General features: G+C 43.9%; 1 long non-coding RNA gene across 1 annotated transcript in view; it reads right to left on the reverse strand.

Annotated features, from left to right (window-relative positions):
* Nucleotides 1-12,577: 12,577 nt before the first annotated feature.
* Nucleotides 12,578-13,883, reverse strand: part of LOC146862293 (uncharacterized) — a 117,675-nt gene continuing 116,369 nt past the window's right edge. Inside the window, exon 3 of the long non-coding RNA XR_014978413.1 lies at nt 12,578-12,665. This is a non-coding gene — a long non-coding RNA (uncharacterized LOC146862293). The remainder of the gene's footprint in view (nt 12,666-13,883) is intronic.

The following is a 13,883-nucleotide window of genomic DNA, read 5'->3' on the forward strand; positions in this document are numbered from 1 at the left end:
CTCACGATTTCACAAGAGTGTAAGAAAACAGACTTCCAAACGAGAGGGTACTGTGTTCAGAATTCTGTCACACCCAAGAGGATATTTAATGTACCACTAAAGTACCCAACCATACCAAATTCATACATTTTACTCATCAGGTTATTTCATGCTACCACGTGTTATTTCATACTACTGAAAGGTATTTCACAATATTGCAATCAAGGTGATGCCATAGGCATGCCTTTCAGGTTACCATATCCGAATGAACACTCTTTCTGTTTTAGCCGAAAGGAGACTCTCTCCACACAGTACAGCTCTCTGCAGGGTTGAATCACTTTAAGCAAAACCTTGAAATAAATAAGGCTGTAAATAAGGCGTTGCAATCATACCTGCCCTGTTCGAAACAAAGCAATTGAAAAGTTTTCAAAGTAACTGGCGAACAATTTCATTTGGAGTTATTTTTGCTCATGGAGCTTTAGTGTAAAGGCATTTCTATCGAAGTAGGGGAAGAATAATTGTCACCACTGTGCATTCATTTTATCTGGTAGAGGGCGGGAAGTGCAACGCCTCGCTCAGATCTGCTAGATATGAAAATCAGATCATATTAACAGAGTGATATCTACGGTTTCTGGCCCAATGCAATGCAATGCCCTGACTTCTGAAATATGGTGTGAGAAAGTGTTTAATTTTCTCCAGAAACAAATTACCTCTTCACCTCCTTCCTCGCGCCTTTCCTTACTTAACAGAGGTGTGTCGTTTTCTTCGCCATTAGTCACAACTCTGCCCAACCTGCTTTCTCTTTATATTAATTCTGCAACTCCCTGTAAACTCTATGGTCCCCACCAGCATGGCCTGTTTTGCTTTCATATTTGCTACTTCCTCATAGCCTCGGAAGTTGCTATTACACTGTTGTTCTTTCGAGACTGCAGGGGGCTCTCTATTTAAGTTTTTAGGTCTCGCTGAGCCAGCGCATGCGCTGCTCTGCGAGACATTTGGTAGGTGGGTTTTGAAAGTGCTATCCCACGCATTGGCTGGCCTACCGCTTGCGTTCACACGAGCGTGCATGCGCGCAGCCGCCATCTGTCTTTCAAGGGTCATTAAGCATGTGGACGCTGCAGCTGCTTTCACTTTTGCAGCCGCGTGCCCACTCTCTCCGCCCTGTCCGTGTCTAGACCTCCTCTCTCCTCATGCACTCAGCGCATCACTCGCGGGCACAGAGAAAGCGTGTGGACGCTGCAGCTGCTTTCACTTTTGCAGCCACGCGGCCACTCTCTCCGCCCTGTCCGTGTCCATGTTGAAGACTGCTTGTTTGTTTTGTTAAAAAGCAGGTTTATTTTTAGTCGCTCTTGAAGGTTGGAAATTAAACAACCAACAGAACCATGCACGTCTTAACTTTCACACCTATTTATGTGTAAATGTTTGTCAAACAATCCAAGGTGGCTATCAAGCAGTCTTGATCTTGAAAGATCTGTCTGAAGTCAGTAAGGGTGTTTGACCTGCGGTAAGTGCTGGTGTCAGGGATTTCACACACACTAACCTAATATTTTTATGACAAGTGTATATGTCTGGCGCTCTTTTAATGATCCTTTACGTGATAGTGCTACAAAACGGCCAATTTTGGTAAATTGTTGCTGGACAAAACACTTGATAAGCAGAATATTTCAATGTTCCGTTCTGAGGCACCGTTGTACCTCCCTGTGTCCCTAACTTGAACTTAACAGTGTTGGCGGCAATATGTTTTGCATAAAGAAAGAAAGACATTCTGACTTCGGGGGAACTATTTTCTGAGTTTCACCATAAGGGAGTGTTACTGAGTTTTTAGAAAGACAGATGACTTTACTATGAATACGAACTGCGACTATCACATTCTTTCTGCATTTTACGAAAATAATGCTCCAAGACCCATATAACAGATGCCTAAACCCAGTGAGCTATTTTATCAGCATCGGAACCTGGCACCCGTAATTTGCACCCTACGAGCTGCAGCAGATTCATTAAGACGCTGAGCTACCTCAAAGGAACAGAATTGTGTGACAGGCGGTTTGTTTGTTTGTCTCGCATGTTAATCCACTCCAGTATGTAACTGGGACTGGAACCTGTGACCTACGGATTATACACAGATCTCCGAAACAGGCACTTAACCCACTGAGCTTGCAACAAGTCCCATATCCAATGTGTGGCTCTTGCCAGGTTCTTCACCTATTCCAATGGTGTTCCTCACAATGGCACTGCTTTGAGGTAACGTGGCGCAGAGGGCAGGACAGTGGTAGGTGAGAAGGCCCTTTTATCGCTCACAGTTTTAATCACGCAGTGCGTGGTGAGAGGAGGCATTGCATGTTGGCATTGGTTTACCACAGTGTGTACTGTAGGTGTTTGATATATAAGCTAGACAGTTCTGCTAAAATGTTTTTTTTCAAGCTACCGTGCATGATTTTTATTTATTTGATTTACAAATATTTCCATATGTAATTGCACATGGAAAATTTCTGTCCCAAAAAAAGGTTGCATAACCAGTCTGTTCTTTCCAAGGCGCGGAGGAAGAGTTCAGTATGTTTTTGAGCCTCGTTTTCAAATATGACCTCATTAGGCATTCTAATTTTCGTAACCACAGTTCCAAATGCAAAATCTGAGAGGACAAATTCCGACATGATTCTGAGCAGCACACTGAAAGCACAACCGAGGGTTCGTCACCGTGTTTGCTGGCACTAACTTCCAAAATAAAGATCTTGACCCCTGAGCAGGGTCAGGGCTTGCTCCTAATATAGAGTTGGCCGAAATAGTGCCCGCCCATGAGATCTTGACATTACATGTACTCTGTGAGCAGCGTGGCCTCCGCCGAGCATGTCTGGCGTCCCGCCACATCCAGGTAGACAAGGCTAGCCTTTGTAAACAAGCATTGGCATAGCCAATAGGTCTCGCCTTTGGGACCTTGTAAGTGTTTAGCCATGCAACAGTTGATGTTGTTGCACCAAGGATATTGTGCTGCATTACTAAATACTTATAAGGTCCCAATGGCGAGACCTAATGGCTATGCCAATGCTTGTTTTGTTTATATTTGTTTGTTGTGTCGAAAGGGGCTGTGCCTGCACTTGCTGTATCCTTTGCTCCTTCTGCTGAGTTGGGGAGCCACGTGTTTTGATGTTTACATGTAAGCAATGGTATAGGGGTCAGTCTTGCCTCATTTTGCCTTCTTCTGCTGGGTCAGGAAGAGCATGTTTTATTTTTTTAATTGAGGCAGTGGTGCAGGGGACATGCCCTTGCCTTATTTCTTGCTCTGCCACTGGGTTGGCAAGAGCGCATTTTGTTGTTTACAGGTGGCAGCGTAGGAGCACAGCTTGCAGGATCTTACACTCTCCTTCTAGGTGGGGACTCACTCGAGCATCCCAGTTGTCGTGCTATGGACGTTGCAGGATGTCTGTTCTACTATTTGCAATTGTTCTCTGTTAGAACAAGTTTTTTAATGAAACAAGAATCGTGGTTTCATTCAGATGTTAGTGGCGCCTGGCTGTTTGAGGCTTTCCTTTCTGAGGTGTATCAAGCCTTTTGTATACATTTTAATTTCTTCCTTTTTCTTAAGGATAAAAGAAAAAGTAAGATGGCTGCTTATTATTAATGAAGAAGGTTAGTTTTTTTTCAGAAACATCTTATCTATAAGAAGAAAATGGAAGAAGGCCAGCCATTTCTTATGTCTACTGTTTTTGTGCTTCCGGTGTTCATATTTAAGGTAAGCTGCTCCTTTATGCACCCAGACTGGGGAGCTCCTGCTTTAGACTAAAATGAACAAGGATTCCCATCAGAACCCTTTGTCTCCATCTCCTAAGCACGATAGGGTAAAGACTTTTGCTAAAGGGAGATCGCATGTGTCTACCATGTTTAAAAACAATATTCAGGAGGTGGTTAAATGAGTTTCGGATGCCTATGACAAACAGAGCGGGTTTGTATTCATCTTCTTTGTAGTTTCTAGACATTCCTGATAGTAATCAGTCTCCTCCTGGGCGTTTCCTGACTACGATGAGGCGGAAGTGAGTATTCCAGGTGATCCTGCTTCTCCTAGAGCAAAGTACATGCAGAACTAAGAGCTTTAACCAGTAATTTCCTGTCTTTCTTTCAACCTCCAGATACTTGTCGAAGAACAATAGCCTAGTACTGTTGGGGAAAAGTTTCAGCAACTTTTGAGACTTACCTTTCAGAAGGTTCCTATCATTTCAGCCATATTGAGACTTTTAAAGAAGGAATGCAAGGATCTGGATAATGTTTCCCATCTCATAATTTATGGACAGGCTATACACTCTGGCACAGAGTGAGCTGGAGCTCCACTAATCCCTTGTCATAGATCCTAACTTAGCCAACCTGGTGGGTCAACCTAACCATTTGACAGAGGACTCTGCCACTTTTGACCCAGTGAATAGAGCATTGAAAATACCCTATGCTGGGTTGAGCTCATCAATGAGGTCTGAGATCTATGACATGAAAGTTCAAGCTTGTTTTTTTTCAGAGATTGGGTTCATAACCCAACAGCATCAGCCATGGCTCCAGGTGGAGTGGTAGCTGCCAGTGTCAGCTACGTCTGAGATGAAGAAAGGTAGAGGTAGCTCAGAATAATTATTTGGTAAGAACAACTTTTGGTGGGAATACATTTTATGGGAATTAGCAGGAAGAGTTTCAACATAAATCATTCAAAAACCAAAAGCCTGCTCAGACTTTCATTCACAAGCACAAATATTTTGGAAAAAATAAAACATTTTCGAAAGGAGCAGATGTAGAAAGTATGACTTTTATTTCAGCAGATATGACTTTTATCCTAAGAATGCTCAGAGCAAAAATTCCTTCCGTCAGACTTCAGGGCTCAAAGAAATTTGAGGTAGCGCCCCTGACTATTCCAAGTTTGGAGTAGAATTGGACCCAATAGCAGGAGATGGAATCATCTACCATTGTTCTTGGATCAATGGGCGTTTTCAGTAACCAACAACTGGGTGCTGGAGGTTATCTCTACAAAACTCAACCTACAAGATGCATATCTGTATGTCCCGATTGCAGGGTCCCATCAGAAGTTCGCCAGGTTTGAGTTGGGGGACAACATTGACAATTGTGGGTCATCCTATTTAGCTTAAAGACCATCCAAGAGTCTTTACAAAGATTCTTGCTCCAGTGATATCCTTATTTTGCAATCGGAAAAGCAGAATGCATCCTTATTGGGATGATTTTTGGACTAATTCCCCTTCTTATGAACATACTTTGAGACATACAGAGGTGATGATTCAGACTCTCCAGAGTTTGGATTTCCTAAGAAATTGGGAGAAGTCCCATCTGTCCCCGAATCAGAGCTTGGGTTAGAACGGGGCATGATTCAGAACAAATCTAGGTACGTTTTTCGTTCCATTAGCCTGAAGAGAGAAATTGACAAATCGCTTACATCAGTAAGATAATAGCTTTGCATGTCCAGAGAGAATGATAATTATGGAGACAGGGTTTGCTTCTCTGTATTGTCCTTAAAGAGGAACTGGATATTCTAATAATATTAATTTTCTTCTTTTCTTGGTTCTTTAGACAGTTACGCTTTTCATTAGTCCTCAGGCAAGGATTCATCTAGGTAAATGTGTTTGTCACATTCTTCAGCATTGGTCTCCAAGATCAGAGTAATATGAAACTCCCTTCCCGGCACACAACGCATTGTTGATCAGTTGGGATGGTGATCGGCTCCCTCAACTTTGGAACAAGGATTCCAAAGTTCCCAGCAGCTTAGGTTGCGGGAGGTGTTGGAGATCCAGTCTGCCAAACGACTTTGGTCACACCAAAAGCAACTTCGGTTCTCCAACTAGAAAGAACTGATGGCTTCTTTGGCAAGATTTCCTAGTATTTTCAAATCACCTCTAATTTTCCAACTGTTCCAAAGGTCAGCATCGTGGTCTTACTCACACTTGCTGACAGTTTATTCATGACATTGTCGGCCTTCAGCTCTTGCTCTATTACTGTTGTGACTGTTTATATAGTTTTCGCTAGCTTGTTAGCTGTGGAATATAACTTGTTAATTAGGCTGTTGTATTGACATTGCTCAGAGCGGAAAGTAGGCGATAAACATTGTTAACTATTCACTTCTTGCTGTTCTAACATGCTTTATCAGCCTTTTTTTCACCCCACTAAGAGTGAGAGCAAATACTGACAAACGATTCTGTACCGTGGGAAACTTCAATATCGGAAACACAGGGAAGGGATGCTTATGAATTGCATTGAAGTAAGCAACAAAGTAATGGATGGACTGCTTGAAATAATCTCAGCCATTGGTAATTACCCAAGCCGCATCCCAGTCCATTGTTGTTTTTGCCCACCATGTCACGTCAGATTAAACCCGTACATGTGCAAATCAGCCTATGTTCTTGTTAGACATGGTCCTTTTGAAAGGTTTATCCCCAAACATTTTGCCTTTTGCCTCCTATTTTTCTGACCCTGTTTTTGTTGGCTATAGGATTCTGGGCACTTTACTACTGCTGATCAGTGCTAACGTGCATTTACTCTCTGTTTACATTTTGATATGATTGGTTATCTATGATTGGCCCATTTGATTTACTGGTAAGTCTCTAGTAAAGTGCACGGTGTGTGCCAGGACCTGTAAATCAAATGCAACTAGTGGGCTTGCAACACTGATTGTGCCACCCACATGAATAGCCCTGTAAATGTGTCTCAGACCTACCAGTGCATTGTCTGCATGTGCGCACTTGGGAAATGCCATGATGCCTGGGCAAGTGCACCCACTTGCCAAACTCAAATGTTCCCTTTCCTTACATGTAAGCCACCCCTAAGGTAGGCCCAAGGAACCCCCATGTGTAGGGTGCAGTGTATGTGAATGGTAGGTGTAACATGTCCTGCTACTAAATTACTGGGTATTTTGTTTTTCACTATTGAAAGACTATCTGTACCATAGGCTTATCATTGGGGCTGCACTGTAACAATATTACAGGTGTAAGTCGCAGTAGGGACAAGTTGGAAAACTGGATTGCATGCTCTCTGAACTCAGACATTGTTAACACACATTTTGGTAAAGGTGGTCTTTAAATTCTGTGCTTGAAAATGCCACTTTTAGAAAGTGGACTTTTTCTTACTTTACCATTCTTTGTACCTCTGGTTGGTTTGTATTCAACGTCTGGTGTTTGAGTGACAGGAGCCGGAATGTGCATTCACTCTAGAGAGTCATAGTGGTTGAGGTGTGCCCTGCCTGGGTGACTCATCGCAGAGCTGAATAGAGCTGCATTTAGAGTGGCGGGAGGAGTTTTGCTTGCACCTGAATAGGCTGTGTGTCTTTTTGCACAATGCTGTCTCCGTCACCTGTGGTCATGCTGCACCAGGGAGGACAGGACTGGTTTGACTGGGTTCAGAGACCCTTGCCCCAAAAAGAACGATGACAACTAAAACCCCAGGACTTCAGTGGTGGTTCCTTTATTGAGGCGTCGGGGCCTTACAATCCTATTTATTTTGTTGCCCCCAGGCACATACTAAATTCTTACAATCAGCAGGTTTGATTAGTCGAGATGTGCGCAGCATGGCCTAGCAAAGTTTGTTTACATTACAGTCTGAGGACGTGGGTGGGGGAGGGGCTTATGAGAGGTTCAGCTGACGACCTGCTTCATTGAAGTGTGCATTTGAGGTTGGATGGGTGCCTTGCTCCGACCAGCCTGACATGCGCACTTAAATCCCCGCCTACCTGTGTAATGTACAAGCCTGGGGGATTACAGGCAGAGCCTCCAAGTATCCCATGGATCGGTGGCAGCGCTTGACTAAGCCAATCCTCACACTGCTCTCTCATGCTGTTCAATAGCAAGGGAGCAGCGTCTACATTGGCTTAGGAGTTGCGAGGGCAGGACTGTAGGCTGGGCTGATGTACCTCCATGCACCCCTCACCTGATTGAGGCACAGTTACGGGTGTTCCTCTTCGTTGCCGACTGTCCAGACGGTGAGTCAGTCAGTCAGTCTCATGTCCTGTGTGTGTGTTTAAGTGGGCACTGCATGGCTGGCATGACTGAGCACTTTCATCCTTCCAGTCTCTTGTGTGAGATGAACAAACGGGGCTTGAAGTGAAATGACAGTGTGGCTGGGCATTCAGCAGCAGCAGAGAGAAGAATCAAAAGATAGTCTTCTGCAGCTAACGCACGCTCATGCCTGGTACCTGCGGGGAGCTGCAGCGGGCCTTCTCGCAATAGGTAAGGCCTAAGCATTGGGCCTCTGCCGCCTGCTAGAGAGACCGGGGCTACGTGTTGCTTCTACATGTTGCTTGCCTGGGCCTTCAGGCAGTGTTTTACTTGTCTGTCTGTCTGTCTGTCTGTCTGGCCATATAGGACTTATGCCTGTTATTATGTTATTATCCATATCTTTGAAATCAAGAGAAAAAACGGGGTTGGCAGTGCAGTGGTGGCCTCGACTTTCCACTCACCCGAGCTTGATGGAGAGGAGTGAGACAAACTGACTCATTTCTTGGCGATGCCGGTGATGTACGATGAGGGAGTTCGGAACTGTGCTGATTATGCTGCATTTTGTGTGCCACCATCCAGTGAGGGCAGTTCATTGGGAATCAGGAGGGGGTGCTGCACGATCACACTGCACTGTGACCTGGGATGGTTGTGAGCATTTGTGGAGTTGGATTCGGGTGGCATAGCTTTGAGTCTTGTGAGGTTTATTTTCATAGCGTGTGCTGTACGTGGAGTTGAACCAAGTTTTTGGTAAATCTGGACCCTACTGCATACCAGATTCGCAATGTATATTCCTTCATATAATTTAACACAGAAAATGGGCTGACAGTGTAGAGAACACACAGCACAGGTTGCCCTACAATTCTCTGAATTGTTTGTAATTATGAACTGTGTTTTGGCAAAATGCATGTATAAATGCTTAACTCAAGGTTGTTTACTCCATTGTAAAATGAGAGAGGTTACCAGGCAGCGGGGTTGCTGAAAGTTAAAGTATGGTGGCATAGCGGGATCTCTAGGCACTATACTTGTTTCCAGTGTGGGGACTTTGGCACAAACATGGAGGCTCCTGGCCATCTCCATCTTCCCTGCACAGGGCCTGGAGTGCATTTGTTCGAGGCACGTGGTCCACAAGTCTTTTGGACGCCTCTTTACATTTTGCTGATGCTCCTGCATTTCATTCTTCTAACTGGGCACTGAATTACAACTTGGGCTCTGTGTCCCTGCTTCGTGGTGCACTCTGAAATGCATGCACCTGGCAGAGAACAGGACAGTGTGCCTGATGAATCAAACATATCTACTCTTTCCAGCCTAGACACAAACTGTTTGCGCCTGCACTAGGAAGAGCGCACAAGTAAATGACAGTACCGTAGTTTGGAACCGTGGCTCTGCCTTTCACCGCCACACTCGGCCTGATCAAAGCCAAACAATCTTTATCCGGTTTGTTAAAACCATAAAAGAAATACAAAACATTTCCACAGCCAATATACATGAGAAAACGTCGACCAAGGCATTCTAGGTTTGTTTATCGTTCAAAATATTATTTGCGTATCATGTAATAATACATCCATCAAGTATAAAATCAGGTAAAAGAACGACTGAACCAAAATGGATTGAACCTTCTGATTCATAAGCCCTCCTTTATATAGTACACATTAAACTAACTTTTCCAATCCGACATCCTTCCATTGTTTTCCTACTTCTTACTGAAAATATAAAAAAAAGAGAAACAAACTTTAAGGCTGCTTAAAAGCTGCAGATAAAGTAAAGCATCCTTATACTTATGGAATGCTACGTTTTTAGGATAGAGTTAAGAAAAAGTAGAAAGCAGGGCCTGTAAAACTTACAAAAAAACCTGAAATGCTGTAGAGATTGGACGGACGGCCATCGCAAGGGCAGGCAAGGAAACTATCTTCCCAGTGACTGGAGATATCTAAAAAACATAAAAACCTTCATACAGTGCTGCCCTAAATTGGAAAAGAAGCGCTCTCTCCCACTCCTTAGCTCCAGGGATTGGTAAAGTGCAAGTCCCACAGATGCTAGGGAAACAAAATAATCCCTGAGGGAGCCTTTACTATATACCAAGTCGAATCTCTGGGAAAGATAGTGATCTAAGAAACGAGATTTCTTATCCGACTTGGTTAAAGTGACAGGTGCAGTAACAAAATCAGCCATGCCAAGTTCATGAAAAGACCTACAAACATATTTCAACTATGGGATAGAGAGGCCTCTATCTAAACTAAGGCAGAAATAACCTCCCTATTAAAGCTTGCCTCGGTATTGGACCACATATTAACCCAGAGTACAAGTGGAGCCAGCCTTGCTTCATCAGATATACATGGTATTCGTTCTTATTATGTGACATGTAGAATATGACTCTAACATTAAGGGCCTGATTCTGATGCGGTTAGGAAGGCCTCCTAACGACATTTGCTCCGTCCAAATCGGATCGGGATTGTGTCTTTACAACCGAGGGCCTGATTACGATGCGGTTAGGAAAGCATTCCCACCCAGGGCACGATTACGATGCAGTTAGGAATAAAGGCTCCCATTGAAGTCAATCGGAGTCCAACCAAATCGTATCTGGAAGCATCCGGATGCATCGTACTCAGTCGGTTGGACTCTCCAGATCCGATTCGGTTGGAATAAAATTCCCATTCGGTCTGGAAGCTTTCCAAACTACATAAGAATTGGGCCCTAAGTCATTTTTCTTCAGACAACTTAGTCTTCCACCCTTCGATTTAGGGCCACACACCAAGATAGTTTAGTCTCAGAAAGTTTGTACACTATGATGTGCCTTTTCTCTTAGAGTACACTTTATACGCCCAACATGAAATTACAAAACATCACATAACGTGCAATCACATACCCATAAAACAGTAACGCATAAAATAAAACAGCATAACATAAAATAACAACAGCATATAACAGCATAACATAACACAGCACATCATTGGGTAGTCTAAAATAACATGACAAAACATAACACAGTATATACCGTACAGTAACGACACATATCGTAGCATCAGATAACATAAAATATTGTTTTTTAAAGAAAAGTGAACCGAATCTATGGGAACTAGGAGCTCCATCTTTGATTTTCGTGGCACATACTACACCCTTCACATTGTCATGCACTATAGAAAGGTCCAAGTATCAAATGTCTGCTTGTTTGGGGCCCTGCACACACGCCTTCTGGCAGCTGCTGTCTGTATCAACTGAGGAACACATATGCTAAAATGTCTCTTGCAGGTGCACTGAAAAAGAAAGTAGTTGGGTTCACTTCAAGCCTCATGGCAACAAAGAGGCCTGATATTATTCTTCAGTAAAACATTTGTTAAATGAAATGCACTTTTCCAGCCACAAATTAAAATAATTCAAAACTAATACACGTTCCAACTCACGAATCACATTGTCTGGTGTCGCAACTGTGTCTTGTAGTGTTGATTCGCAATGGTGGGTGCCAAGTTGGTTGGCAGATGGTATGAATCATGGCGGGCACGTGGAGTCTGCAAGCTGTTCTCCTGTTGCCAACAAGAATCTTTCTCTAAGTGTTCATTTCTTAAATAATGTGACTCAAACCAAGCTTGAGTGTTATGTAAATAAGTAAACACTAGGTGATAGCGAGCGCCTAAAAGTTCTGGTCGCCATTCTATGTGGTATATTCGCTTCTCCATAGATGCGCAAAGCATTAACCACACATGAGCAATGAAACAGGAGCTATGTCTGTCTTTCCAACACATTCTTTTTCATCCCTCTAAACAGTGGCCCCAGGCTAGCACTGCCTTGAAGAATCTGTCCTGTGGGTCTTTTGTCACTTTATTATTTGTGCTCAACCTTTGGCTTTGTGGGAGCTGACATTTGGGAACATTCACACTGTTTGATTTATTTATGCAATATTCCAACATCATACCTAGACAGAATAAGTTGTTGTTCTTCGGAGCAGAGCTACTCTTTCTTAGATCCCACAATAGAATATGCGTCGTTTGTTAACATATTCACACTCAAATGACATTTGTATTGTATAGTATTGTAATTGCATTTATATAGGGCTTACAGCCCTTTTGTTTACATAATTTCTGTAGAGAATGAAGTTACACGTGTGTATGCCGAAAACTGTTGGTTTATCGGTCAACAAAAGGTCATCTCTCGGCAGACTATTTACAGAAGCAAGGTAGCATTGCATTGCCGAAATATTATGCACATTGGGTGGTTTGGCCATACTGCTGTGTAATTGACATACTCAATGGGGCATATTCTCAAGGACTCATCGCCGAGTTAGCGGCATTTTATCGCTGCCAAAGAGGCAATAAATTGAACGCCCTATTCACAAGCTGGTGCTAACAGCTGATATCACCAGTTTTCCTGCGCTAGCAGCCGCAAAAAACATCGCCACAGATGACACCGGCAACTAACGCTAATGATATGCAGGGTAGGCGTTACCGTGCAAAAAGCGCAACAACACCACTTCGCAACATTCTCAATGACCAGTCAGATCGGCGATAAGATCCAAAAACATGCGATAAGGCGCGTTAGCAGCAGGGATTTAACACCTGCTCTTACCTGGTGTTAAGTTGGACAACAACCTGCACGGTAGAAGGGAGCCCAGCCCAGAGCCACACCTGAAGAACAACAGATGCCATGGAGCTACTGATCATGCAGCTCAGACACCCAAGAGGGCCACAACATCTACCGCTACCACCCTCTGGACAATCTGTAAGTCACAGTCTGCAAGACAAAATTCAAGATAAGAATGTGTGTCATGTGCTCATCAAGAGAGAGAGAGAAAGAGAGAGAGAGAAAGAAAGGGTGAGTGAAAGGAAGAGAGGTAGAGAGAGAGATAAAAAGAGAGAAAGAAAGGGAGAGAGAGGGCGAGAGAGAGAAAAAGAGAGAGAAAGAGAGAGAAAGAGAAGGAGAGAGAGGAAGAGAGGGAGAGAAAAATAGAGAGAAAGAGAGAGCGAGAGAGAGAGAAAGGAAGGGAGAGAGAGAGAGAGGAAGCAAGGGAGATAGAAAGAGAGAGAGAAAGAGAGGGAGAGAGAAAGCGAGAGAGGAAGAGAGGGAGAGAGAGGAAGAGAGAAAGAGAGAGAGAGAGAAAGAGAGAGAGAGAGAGAGAGGAATAGAGGGAGAGAGAAAGAGAGAGAGAGAAAGAGAGAGAAAGAGAGAGAGAGAGAGAGAGAGAGAGAGAGGAAAAGAGGGAGAGAGAAAGAGAGAGAGAGAGGAAAAGAGGGAGAGAGAAAGAGAGTGAGAGAGAGATTGTACAAGGAGCGTTAGGCCGCTCGGGCTCTTGGCTCATACATGCCAACTGTTGTGTGTGTATCTCTATTGGTGCACCATAAGCCTAAGGCTTAGCCTCAATTGCAGTGCGAAAGCCACATCACATTTCCATAATGCAAGCAGCAGTCAGACTAACATTAGGAATGAAAGCTCCTTTGTCTCAATACATAAGGCAGAAGGACATCTGCACCTCCGACCTTGGTCTTGCATGTGGCTGGCACCCCCTGAGAGAGATACCATAGCAGATGCTGACGACTCCCACACTACGTACAGCGCAAATGAAAGACCAATGTATCCTCACCCCACACACAGAAGTCCTTGCTCGAGGTACTCTTGTATGGAATGCCCTTGACGCTTACATACACAACAACCCATATGACCAAACGCTGCACACACATACGACTTATTGCTCCGAGCTGTGTCATATCATCCACATAACTGCCGCAGGTCAGAAGAGTTACGGTTCTACGAGAGCCACCAACGCAATGGCAGAACATCCAGAGCACATGCACAACCCCTGTCACATGGAACTGTACCGGCACTTATGCTGCATTTGTTGGGGGCACTGCCACTGGCAGTGTTGCACATCAGTTACTATCTGAGCTTTCGTCTTGCGTACGTCACCTGCGTCCAGACCTGGTTCCACTGTCGATCATGCATATTCGAGTGGCC

Source organism: Triturus cristatus, chromosome 2_2, assembly GCF_964204655.1.
Source record: "Triturus cristatus chromosome 2_2, aTriCri1.1, whole genome shotgun sequence".
Taxonomy (NCBI): Eukaryota; Metazoa; Chordata; class Amphibia; order Caudata; family Salamandridae; genus Triturus; species Triturus cristatus.